Raw genomic sequence first — 12,011 nt, 5'->3', positions numbered from 1 at the left:
TCGCAATCGGACACACCAGAAACAGAATCAAGATCACGTACATATCAGCCAACACTCAAGAAGGACGACTGACACGCCTTGACCAAACAGGAGGCAAAATGTATAGACACAGGCATGGGGATGTAACTTAAGAGTCGTGCTTGTAGCAAACCAAGGTAAAGGGACGCGGCAAAATCACCCAATGGGGGTCATAGTTAACGCCAATTCAAGAGAAGCATCACTGATACCAAGATAAGAACAAAACAAGCACAGTAGTTACACCAATGTTCCTCAGGGCGCAGTCAGTGCAGGGTCTAACCATCGACTACTTACAGCGCGTGAAGGAGTCCTGCGGCCTCCTCTTGAAAAAAAAAAATCGGCTTACACTTTTCCCAGCACCCCTACTCTAGAAAAAGTGTGATGGCCGATCTTTTGGTGGGTCACAAAACGACGTGGTGTGCGTGGAAGCCAATAACCGCAAAACGGGCCCCGACTCCAACTTTAGTTATGGAAATTGTAGACGTTATTTCGCACTGCTCTACAGAGAACAATGTCAAAGAGAAGAACCCAGGGAAGTTGGTTTCAGCTTCAGGTGGTGATACATAATTCAGGAATTTTATCTCTTCTGCTATGCGCCGCTGTATCCCTGAACGTATAGAGTTTCATACTGATATCATGGAAAAAATCCAGCGCTGCAGTCGTTAATATAACGGTAATCATGGGTAGTAGATGGGTTTACCTACAATTTTACAGCTTTATATATTGAGACAGCCTGAGACAGCCATTACACCTGCGTTTAATTTGTCGTAATTGTGTTGCATTCTAAACTCACATTTCCGAGGTACAGTTAGGTGTATTGTGCTTAGCAATAATTAATATCATAATGGCATATTGAGCATATTAAAAAATCACGGCAGCTTTCACCATGCTTTCAGTAGACCGAGATAACGTTCGCCAGCGGTCACCATGGGTAATCACCTTAAAAAAGCAAATTCTACAAATGTGCTCTAACTTGGAAGGTCCTAAAAAGCACCGAATATGAGTATAGCCACGGTTTCTCGGCGGCTATGACGCTGCGCCGATGAAACACGAGGTTGCGGGTTCGATCCCGACCGCGGGTGTCGCATTCCGATGGGCTCGTAATGAAAAAAAAAAATGCTCTTGCACCGGTCCTTAGGTGCACGTCAATGAAGGTTACGTGGCTAAAATTATTCCGGAGCACCCGATGGGCTACTGCGTGCCTCAAAATAAGATCGGTATAGTTTAGCACTTAAAATCCTATAATTTATTATTATTTTTTCAAAGCTTCAAACTGAAAACAATCAGTACAAATGAAGATAATCGTTCCTATGCAATAATACCAGTATACAAAATAAGGTTAAAGTATGCCAATTACGGATGCACAGGGTCGCTCGAAACCAGACGGACGAAATTTAGAGATATCGCCGTTCACAAGCACCATGGTTAAAATACCGCTTACGAAAATATCACAATCACCACACGCAGTGCCCGATTCCCGTCGACATTATTTGTTTATTCAAGCAAGTTATGTGCCAGAAGCGGGAAACTGACGGTCACGCGGCCATTCGTGCCGTGGCTTCACGAACACTCTCCGCAACTTCATCGGAGAAGCAGCACGGCACACGGGCGCAAACTTTTCGGCGAGCTTGAGCGCAACGCAGCAAATTAACGTATTTTAGGGTGCAAGAAGCGCCCCCTTGTTGGCAAACGACGGTCCTCGTTAAATGCGTCGCCGAACCGACCCTGCAACCGGATCCGTTTTGTAATGCAAACCTCAGCGCGCGTGTGCGTGTGTACGGGTGCGTTTGTATATGTTTACGTGTGCCACGACGGGCGAAGCGGGTGAGATTTTGCATACGGCTGTTTCAATGCGGTCGATTTTTTTTTAATGCCCTTTAGAGCCCTTGAAAAGTTTGCAGTTAGTTGGCTTCGTTTAACCACTCCCCGTCGAGTTAAGAGAGCTTATGAAAAAAAAGGCATCTATATTACCGCCACTTCCAGCCACTGTTGGAACCGCTGTGCTCCGCTGTGTACACGTGATTAAGTTAGCAGAGGATGCGAACGCAGCCTGTTATAAGGCATCTATTACGGCTGGACGCCCAGTTCGCGGGGCTTACGGGAACTAAGGCCAATACACGGTGACACACACACACACACACACACACACACACACACACACACACACACACACACACACACACACACACACACACACACACACACACACACACACACACACACACACACACACACACACACCACACACACACACACACACACACACACACACACACACACACACACACACACACACACACACACACACACACGCACACGCGCACACACACACACACACACACACAAACACACACAAAGCACGCTCACGACAAGCGTGCTGTCTTGGGACTAAATAATGACTGAAACTTTACCGACACTCCTCGTGGCAACGCGGGCAGGCGATTAAATTAATGGCGCTCCACAAAGCTTTGGGCCTGGTTCTATAACTCATTAGGGCTTACTCATTAGGGTCCAACAGGCTTTTTTTGTCGAACATGGAACAAGAAGAGCACGACTAGTCGGCTGTAGAATATTCGCACAGCAGAGCATTTCACCATGAAGCGTTACCGTTCTGCCGATACCCCTACCGGTACCGGCTGCTACCTTCTGCGCATGCGCAGCGCTTATCGCACATCATGCGCGACGGGAGGAAGCGGTGCCGGTATCGGTGGAACGATATGACGTTGTGCTAAAGAGTTCGAATACCCGAGTGTATGCGTGCTTTAAGTAACCAACGACATTTGGCAAGTGCACGCAACCAGTGGCTATGGGAACGCACGGCATGCCGCGCACGATGTCCCGGGTTCGATCCTGGCCACGGCGGCCGCGTTCCCACGGGAGCTGAACGCAAGAAAGCTCCGCGGTACCATGCGTTAGGTGCACGTTAAAGGAACACTAAAGCAAAACAATAAATTAGTTTAGACTAACAAAGCATCGTTTGCGAACCCTGCAGGCAGTCATTTCAAAATAATAGTTTGATAACTAGATGAGAAAATGAACCTCGAAGTATCAGCATTTGAATGTTGCGCCGAAACCCCGACGCCGGCACGCCATCGTGACGTTAGGGATTCCAAAGTATGTTTTCGCATTTCGGCCGCGTTGGCTGAGCAAAGGTTGCCGAAACTTGACATGCATAATATATGGTTCCTTTAGAAGACAATGTAGTCAATCTGTATCGCTATATAAATAAGTACGCCCTGAAAGATGCCATCAGAATCCAGGACGTCACAGCGACCAGGTGCGGGAACTTCTAGGAGGCGTCGCCACCCGTCTATCGTTCTTGCGCTTTTTCTGGCTGACCAAGGGTCTTATTGCGGTAACATTGGTGTTTTTTAGTGTCGTGGAAAAGCAATTTACTGATGCAGAAGAAATAATTTTTCTCTGTAGTGTCCCTTTAAAGAACTCCACGTGCCAAAAGTAATATGAATCCCTACATGGAGCTCTTTTGCACTGGGACATGTTTTAGCGATGCTGAAGGTACTGTTCTATTTTCGGCGCAGTTCTTGTTCTTTTTATGTATAACACATATGTTGCACTTTTTTGCGTTGTTGTTTTCATAGCATATTACTTCCTAACCTGCCCACACCTGTTGCCTGTTATGGTTCTGAGCTTTTCGTTATTATACTTGCCTTTTATGGGCTTCTCGCTGATCTTTGTTTTGCAGTGTATACTGGCACGTGTACTTGTTTATCTTTATTTGGTGACCGCGTTTCACCGTCTAATAAACGTTATCGCTCAGCGCAGGACGCGCCTGTATGTATCGGAAGCTTCGCGAATGTTATCGATGGTTCTATCCGTTGTCTATTGTCACTGAATCTTGTGTAATCTGATTATTTGTATGCGGGACGGGAATTGTGTAGTACTTTCTGGAAGACACGCGGGTACCAGTGATTCTTCTGAAGACTTCGATGACTCATGTATAAAAGCCGACGCGCTTGACCCGCTGATCAGGTTTCGACGACCGCTGACTGCGCTTGCAGCTATTGATGTGCTTTGAGTGTAACTTGTTCTTGTGGGCACAAGTCCGCGCAAAAAAATTTGTTTCGTCTATCAAAGATTTGCCGCCGTCTTAATGACAATACCTGATCTTCACTTCAGTCTTCACTGAATTTTATTGCGTTAGCTGCGAAACATCGTAGAGTGCTCATTCCATTAGCACTTGCCATTGTTAAAATTATATTGCACGCTTTAACCGGTAACTGCGTAATATATTTTGTCGTTGCAGCTCTCCGTACAGTCTCTGACTACGGGACCTCCTCCTGTATACGACAGCAATCCATATATGTACAATTCTATCGCACCAATGAAAAAAATCTAAAAAAAGAAACTACATACGATTTCTCCCCTAACCCACTGTACTGTTTCTATAGACGTTAAAATGCACGATTTGTTTCTTAGGTTTGTGTTTTCCGGACTATAATGTACCAGATCCCACTACACGTTTCTTGCATTTTTCCTGAGCATAGAAACGGAGGATGGGGCTTGCCGTTATCGTTTTCGACTGTGCGCCGGAAACATTTGCATACCATTCCGAAAACTAAAACGAACGTAGAGGGGGGGGGGGAGGGGTACTGCGAAGTCTGGCTACACTGAGCAGCATGGCGGGTGCGCCGAGACTCCCGCGTCGTTGCCACCGCTGTCTGATTATTTCCTGGTGTCGGCACGCGCCGTGTTAAGGAAGCACAGCGGGCAGTTGACGTCGAGAACGTCGTTTTAGTCCCTATATGAGAGTTACAGTGGGTAATAACGCTGACGGTGATAGCGCTTTGCGTGCGAGACATCGGCGTGACAGCGGACCCGCACGAGGTCACGATGCAAATCATGGATGCATTCCGGTGCCCATTGGTCGGGGAGGCGAAGTACTCGTGCACTGCTAGATTGCCGGAAAAGTGCAAGCACGTTTCTGCTGCTTTGATTCACTGTTAAGGCGGTGGCATACATGGACCGATGTTTCGAGTGTGCGAGGCATCGGCCGGCGACGCCAGGACTGCAGAAAACAAGACTGCAACCTGTTGAGTCCGCCATGCCCAACGTGGCCTGCAGCTCGGTCAGACTGTTGCCGCTGAGCATGCGCATCAATGTGCGGCGAGCGAGCGCTTTTACGTCTGCGCGCTCCCTTGCAGTCTAAAGAGCGAGCGAATCTAAAGAGTGAGCTTCGCGCCTTATAGCGAAACCGAGTACGGCAAGCGCGACGAGGCTGCGGCGAAGCTTTCCCGCTACTTGTGCGTTCAGAAAACTTTTGTTATGTACTTTGTACTCGAAATGCGCGCAAGGTTCGCTTGGCCGTGGTTATTGTAGTAGACTGCCCGTCGTCTCTCTCGCAGAGAACAGAAACGAGAAAAAAAAGAAAGAAAGAAAAGAAAACGGAGGATCCGCTTACAATAAAAACACAGATTTGCACATCATGCGCAGGTTTGTCTTGTGGTGCATGGACGTATCGTGACTGATTACTCGCCGCTCTCTTCGTGCCACTGCCTATGGCTGCTGTGTAAGCTAATGAAAGGGAAAAGATATGTTTCTGCGTAAACTAAATGTTGGCCCACCTCTTGCGTGAATATAATTTTGCATGTCCCTCTGTAGCTGAAGTATCTGGCATTTTATCTTACCCAGACTGTGTCTAACGTGTAACTGCCTATGTCCTTCAGGCGCATCTTAGAGTAAAACTTAGAAATACACCACTGCCCATGCGCGGAGAAAACGATCACCCAAGAACTTTCTGTTCAAGCAACACGACACCTATAGCCACGTTCATCAATAAAGCACATCTGGTTGTTGTACAGATAAACTGAGATGTCGCTGTCACAATCATCTCTCTTCTTTCTAATATGATACTCCTCGAGTAACTCTCTCACTTGGATATCTCGGCACCGGCACACCATCTTCACTTCTTTCAGGATCGGCTTACACGGGCATGCCAAGCAATGAATAGGAAGTTGCCCACTCGCCTTATTCTCAATCGACAATTCATGCTCACGCATGCGTATATTCACGCACCTTATTGTTATATAGCCGAGATAGCCGAGCGAGAGAGTTACGCGAGGCGTATCATATTTAGAAAGAAGACAGATGACTGTGTCAGCGACACCTCAGTTTATCTGCATCATAATGAGATGAGGTTTATTGATGAACGTAGTTAGGTTGCGTGTAGCTTGAACAGAAAGCTTTTAGGTGAATATGTTTTCTCCGCGCACGTGCAGTGGTGTATTGCTCAGATGCGCTCATATGTGGTCTTTGTGGAATAAAGATTAGTTGCAAGTCTGCGCCTGTCCTAGTGTGCTATCGCTCTCTGTAGTCGTTTGCGCAGTTGTAAAAATGTTTGCTGATATGCACCAACTCGCCTAACAAGAAGTTCTTCTAAGCTGATAAATTACTTCGATAAGCGTACATTTTTAAATGAGCGTTGGCTCATTTGCACTAATTAAGTGGGTAGCGTGTCCGAGTCGTAGAGATAACGCGCTGCGACGCCACTCGACAGTTATTAATCATGCTAGCGGGTACGTGCTCTACCTTCGCATAACGATTTACCGACGCTACTCAGGAGCATCTGAAACTCGGTTATTCCGATTTTCGCTTATGTACGACACGGTGGCCCCACGTAATGCAACGCACGTATCCGAGATAACAGCCTCGTCCAAAGAAAGATTGAGTGCCGCGGAAACATTTCCATCACAAACTGCATTACCACAACGGCTATCACATGAAACTACATGTTGCAACAAGCATGCGCTGAACATTGGAGAGTTTTAGGTTAGGGGACGCAAGCGGCTTGCGTACGCAACAACTAGGGGCGACGGTACTGCGCATGCGGAGACACCTTGCACTGGCGTGCGCAGGCGGCTTGCGTCCCCTAATATAAAACTCTCTATTATCACCATGGAGCTAACGGCCCGAGCGCAAACTCAGTGAAGTTTGCCGGAGAACTGTACTGCACATGTCGTACAGGTAACAGGTGCGAGTTCTCTTGATTCTAAGAAGAAACCGATTCCTGCCTAAAAAAAAAAAAAAAAGAAATACTGTCTCGATGAGAATGTCGCGAACACAACCGCTATTGTCGCCTTCACAGCTTTGCGATGCGGAGATTAGCAATCCATGTGGTTTTTCAGGGTCGATATGATGGTGCAGAGGGAAATTTGTGAAAGGAGACAGACTCGCCCTTTCATCTGGCTGATGAACACTACAAATCGCACCAAAATTGTTTGCTCATGCGGAGTTTCTTTGGCGGCGGCTCCATCGTTCGACAAGGGCATCCCCGATCGCAATACGACGGTTACGGATGACACCAACCTTCGCGTGAGGTTTCTTGCGCTCGCCGCTAGGTATCGCACGAATTTGCCGAAGTCACCGATTGGGCAGCTACAACCCTTATTCCCTTCCATTTTGTCTGTTTCGTAATCTCGGGCACTCCGAATTCGCCCGCACACGCCGAATGTCTCTGACACGTTCTCGCTGTACGTCCTGGGCCCTTAAAGCATCGCTCGCCGGGATTCCTGCGAGCCGTTGGCGAAAGGTTGGGCCGGTTTACCATTTCTGTTTCTTCGCAAAACCGCATAAGAGCGCATACGTCTATCCTCGCACTCACGCCCCTTCGACTCCTTCCCGTCAGCTCCGCGCCCAACATCGACCTTTTGAATCATTCACAGACTCGCTTTCGCGGGTGTGTCCCGCACCAACAGCGCGTGGCTGCCTGCTGCCCGAGAGCGACCGAGGCCTTGAATGCTCGCTCTCCGTGACGAAGGCGCGAGCAAGGCGCGCGCCAGCGAGCGTATAAGTAACGCTCGGCATCGTTTGTGCGACGCCGTGCGTGTGTGTAACTCGTCGTCGCTTGCACCGACGGCTTCCACGAAGACGAGCGTGACCTTGCCGGCCCGTCGCCCGAAGATCGTGGCTGCCGCGACCGGGCCGCCGGAGAAAAACAGCTCCGGTGACGAGACGCTGTCACGAAGAGTTGGTTTGCTCGGGCACCGCCGCACGCTCGACGACGCATTCCCGAGCGAGTCCTTTATTATGCTCAGCGGCCGGAGCGTGATACGAGGGACTTTGCACGTGGCCCTGCGTGCCCTTCGTGGCAGTGAACCGCTGTTCCGTTGGAGGGAGCACTGTCACGCGATTTACAAATTCTAGTGACTCAACCGTACCCTTAAAGCCCGCATAAGAATCACACTCGACAACCGTAAAGGCCCCCGAATCGAATTGAATTCTGGGGTTTCATGTGCCAAAACGACGATTTGATTATGAGGCACGCCGTAGTGCGAGACTCCGGATTAATTTTTACCACCGCGAGGTATTCAAGGTGTCCCCAGCACACGGGCCACGGGCGTTCTTGCATCTCGCCTCCGTCGAAATGCGGCCGGCGCGGACGGGATTTGATCCCGCGACCTGATGGCAACGCAACACTATAGCCGCTAAACTACCGCGGCGGGTATCAAGGCCCGAAAACATTCGCAGTTTGATATTAACACGATGTCGTTAAGGGCCCCGTGTCGCAGAAGATCCGGTGTCGGACGTCGCTTCGGTAAAAAGTAATCCCCCCGGCGGCTGTGGCGGGATTAACTCTGGCAGACCTGGCCGCAAGTACTTAAGATGATCCTACCTCACGTGACTACGTCATGGGTCGTAGTCGAATACCTGATTCACTTTCTCGCACGAACACGAGCAGATGGTCCGAGCGCTCCCTTCGAGGCAGCCAATCGCAGCAACATTCGTGCTGCTAGGTCCATGAATATTGTCTCCCGGCAAAGCGTTTCCAGCGCCCTCCTGAAGGTGTACGCGTGTAGGCGTCTGTCATAAGCAAGACGGGTATCCTTTGAGAACGTCGATTTTGGATAGTTGGCGAGCATGCGCGAGAAGCTTGGCGTCTGTGTAAAACGCTCCTTTCCAATAAAAGAAACGTCAGCTGATATTCGGCGCATGATCCTGTCGTTTCGTGTCTTCTCTTCGTCTTCGGTGTTTCCGCTGCAGTGATTGTCATACGCTCGTGTTTATTTATATATATATCGTTTTTCTTACGTGTCCCCTTTTAACCTGCCCAAAATGAAGGGTACCCAACAGGGCATGGCCTTGCCTAAGCTTCAAACCCTTACTTCTTCGTGTCTGTCTCACAATCGTGTATACAAAGCCAATAAACATTACAAACTTCTCGTCAACCGATGTGCGCCGACGAACGCATACGTGCAGTCAGAGTTTCTGAAAGGACTATCGACTGTGGTGTTTGCGAAAACACTGACTTTCCGCGCAGGTTCTGGCCATAGCGAGCAAAACGCGAGAACGCTATGTTGTTCGCTTTTACTAGCGCAGTCTGCAAGTCCGAATGACAGGCTGCACTGGCCCAGGTTGAGAAAATATTCATGTTTCTCTCAGATACCACAGACCGTCAACTTCTGACGCCTACTGTACTTTTGGATTTCAAATTCTTTCAGCTCTCTTTGGTTCAGATCAAGCAGAATTTGGTGGAAATTTCGGCGTCACAGTGGCTTAGACATCTACGTTTAAAGAGTAGCTAACAAAGTGTTCAGTAATAATGTTATAGGCTTTGTAAAAGCATGAATGTACGATTTATTATAGACAGGATATATACAAGAGTCCACAAAATGTGTAAGGCCGTATGTCTATAAAGTGTCTATACTCTACAGAAGCTATCTGTAGGAAATGCATACACGAAGTAAGAGGGTTGCCAATAAACATGATAAGAGAACCTTCGATAAGAAGTGTAAGGCCCCAAGTCTCTAGATAGTGTTTAAATACTATTTTAAGAAATTATCCAAAGGTTGTTATTAGAAATGCCAGACGAATGGCCATAGGCATTCAACGAACGGATAATAGCACAGAAAGTACACAAGGCACTAGAGATCTCTTAAATATGTATCAGCGCCCAACTTTCGGGTGCTGCCTATTTGATAAAATTTGCAAACCTTGCGGACAGAAATTCGTGGAACTTCAGCATATAGGGTATAAAGCAGAGCTGTACCTAGGAGTTACTTTCGGTAGGCAGGAGCACCATCGGGGGCGCATGTGGCAGTCACTACGAAATATCTGATTTTTCAGAGTGAAGCAAGCACATCGCTGACAGATTAATAGTGCAAACATACATTTTGACACACACACACACACACACACACACACACACACACACACACACACACACACATCTATATATATATATATATATATATATATATATATATATATATATATATATATATATATAATAGCATAAATATGCACTTTGCTCAGAATATATCGCCATAGCGATAATTTCGGAGAGTGTCAGAACCCGCTAACCCTCCCCCTATAGGTACGGTTCTGATTGAAAGTGCTTCTTTAACGAATGAAAATGTCCGACACATTCGTCCGTTTTTCTTCGTTGATTTTCGTTCGGAAAACGCAGTGACCCGATCCCGGTAGCAGGCACGGGGAGTTGACTGGCTTTCAACGAAGTGCAAAACATGACCGAGTGCCGCTGGCGCGTGGCCCGTTCGCGCGCGCCGTCAACACCGCTTTACGAGGCAAAGAAGACAGGCTTACGGAGCGGCGCTCCTAATAACAGGCCGCGAGTGGGGGACGCGCGTCCAAATCTGTGTTCCTTGGCTCGCCTCGTCGGGTGATTCACGCGCGGCGCGCATTCGCGCCGGAAGCAAAGGGGGCGTCCAGCGCGACACGTCGAGGAGGATACGCGCCGTGCCGAGCGAGAGAAAAACGACGAGCCACTTTCGAGCCACTCATCACGCGCGCCACCTAGCGAGCCAGCAGTGACTAAGAACAAAAGGACGCTTGCCGGCGACACGCCCACCAGCTCAAGCCGGTGAGTTCGACGAGAGGACGCGAGACATTGGGAGAACGAAGGCTTCCTCGAAGACTGCACGCGTCGCCGCAGCCGGAAGTTCGAGAGTCACTCGAGCCAGTTAGCATCGATTAACTGTTTTTCTTGAAACTGTGAGAAAGCGATGGCATCGTCGGCGATGCAATTCGCCCCATTTCTCTTGGCTACAAAAAAAAAAAAAAAAGGAAATCATAATGCAAGCGCCACATCTCTGTCTAAATCTGGCACTAAATCTTGTTTGGGCATAGAAATGAGCAATAGGTTAGATGACGCGGTTTCCTCAATACGAAGGCGTACATAATGTAGCCGTGAGTGAGGTTCTCACTTAACTGCTCACATAATTTGTTTTTTTACAAAGTGCAATGCGTATACGTTCAAGGCAAATAATTGATTTCGTTGAACAGCTTGGCTAGCGTTAACTGGTGACACACGGTAGATCGCTAAATGTCGTTCTTTTATGGCCATTGCCACTAAAACATTCCCTTACACATTCAGTCCGATATTCACGTGCACGTGTGCGACTGTAATTAAACATCAGCCTCTTTAGATAGTCGAGTGATGTCTCGGGACGTCCTTATTTCGCTATTATTGTGCGCAGAGTATGTATACAGAAACAAATTGTGAGATTTTGTCGCGGTTATAACATTCTCTGTAAATTTGTCTATTAAATATTGTTCCACTGAGACCTTGAAATAACGTGATAATGGTTTAGATATGTACGGCAACCGGATATATGTCGTGCTCCGTTCATAGTCGTTGCCGCTAATGCTGAAGCTCATGGGTCATTAGCTTCCCGCCTAATCTTCTGTCTGCCTTCCAACGAAATCCTGCACCTGCATCAAGTGAATAATTTCACTTTTTTTTTTCAGGTCTGCCTTCATTCATTATAAAGAAATGAAAGAAACGAATAGAGTGTGTCAAGGCTTCCGGTAACGGGTCGAATAACTTTTGCTGAAAGATGTGAGAGGTTTCTAAGATGATCGCGCGATTGAATTCACACTTACCGGTTGCGCAGCTCCTATCTCGGAGGCGGCTGTCGCTTTCTACAGTGGCACCTGTAAGAACCGAGAAATAATATTCAGACAATAGGTTCTTCTTTACTTAGCAGTGAAGCAAGTCAGAGTGGTACATGGTGTTT

This window comes from Dermacentor variabilis, unplaced genomic scaffold, assembly GCF_050947875.1.
Source record: "Dermacentor variabilis isolate Ectoservices unplaced genomic scaffold, ASM5094787v1 scaffold_17, whole genome shotgun sequence".
NCBI classification, from domain to species: Eukaryota; Metazoa; Arthropoda; class Arachnida; order Ixodida; family Ixodidae; genus Dermacentor; species Dermacentor variabilis.
The sequence above is the reverse complement of the archived record's forward strand: the minus strand, read 5'-3'. Positions refer to the sequence as shown.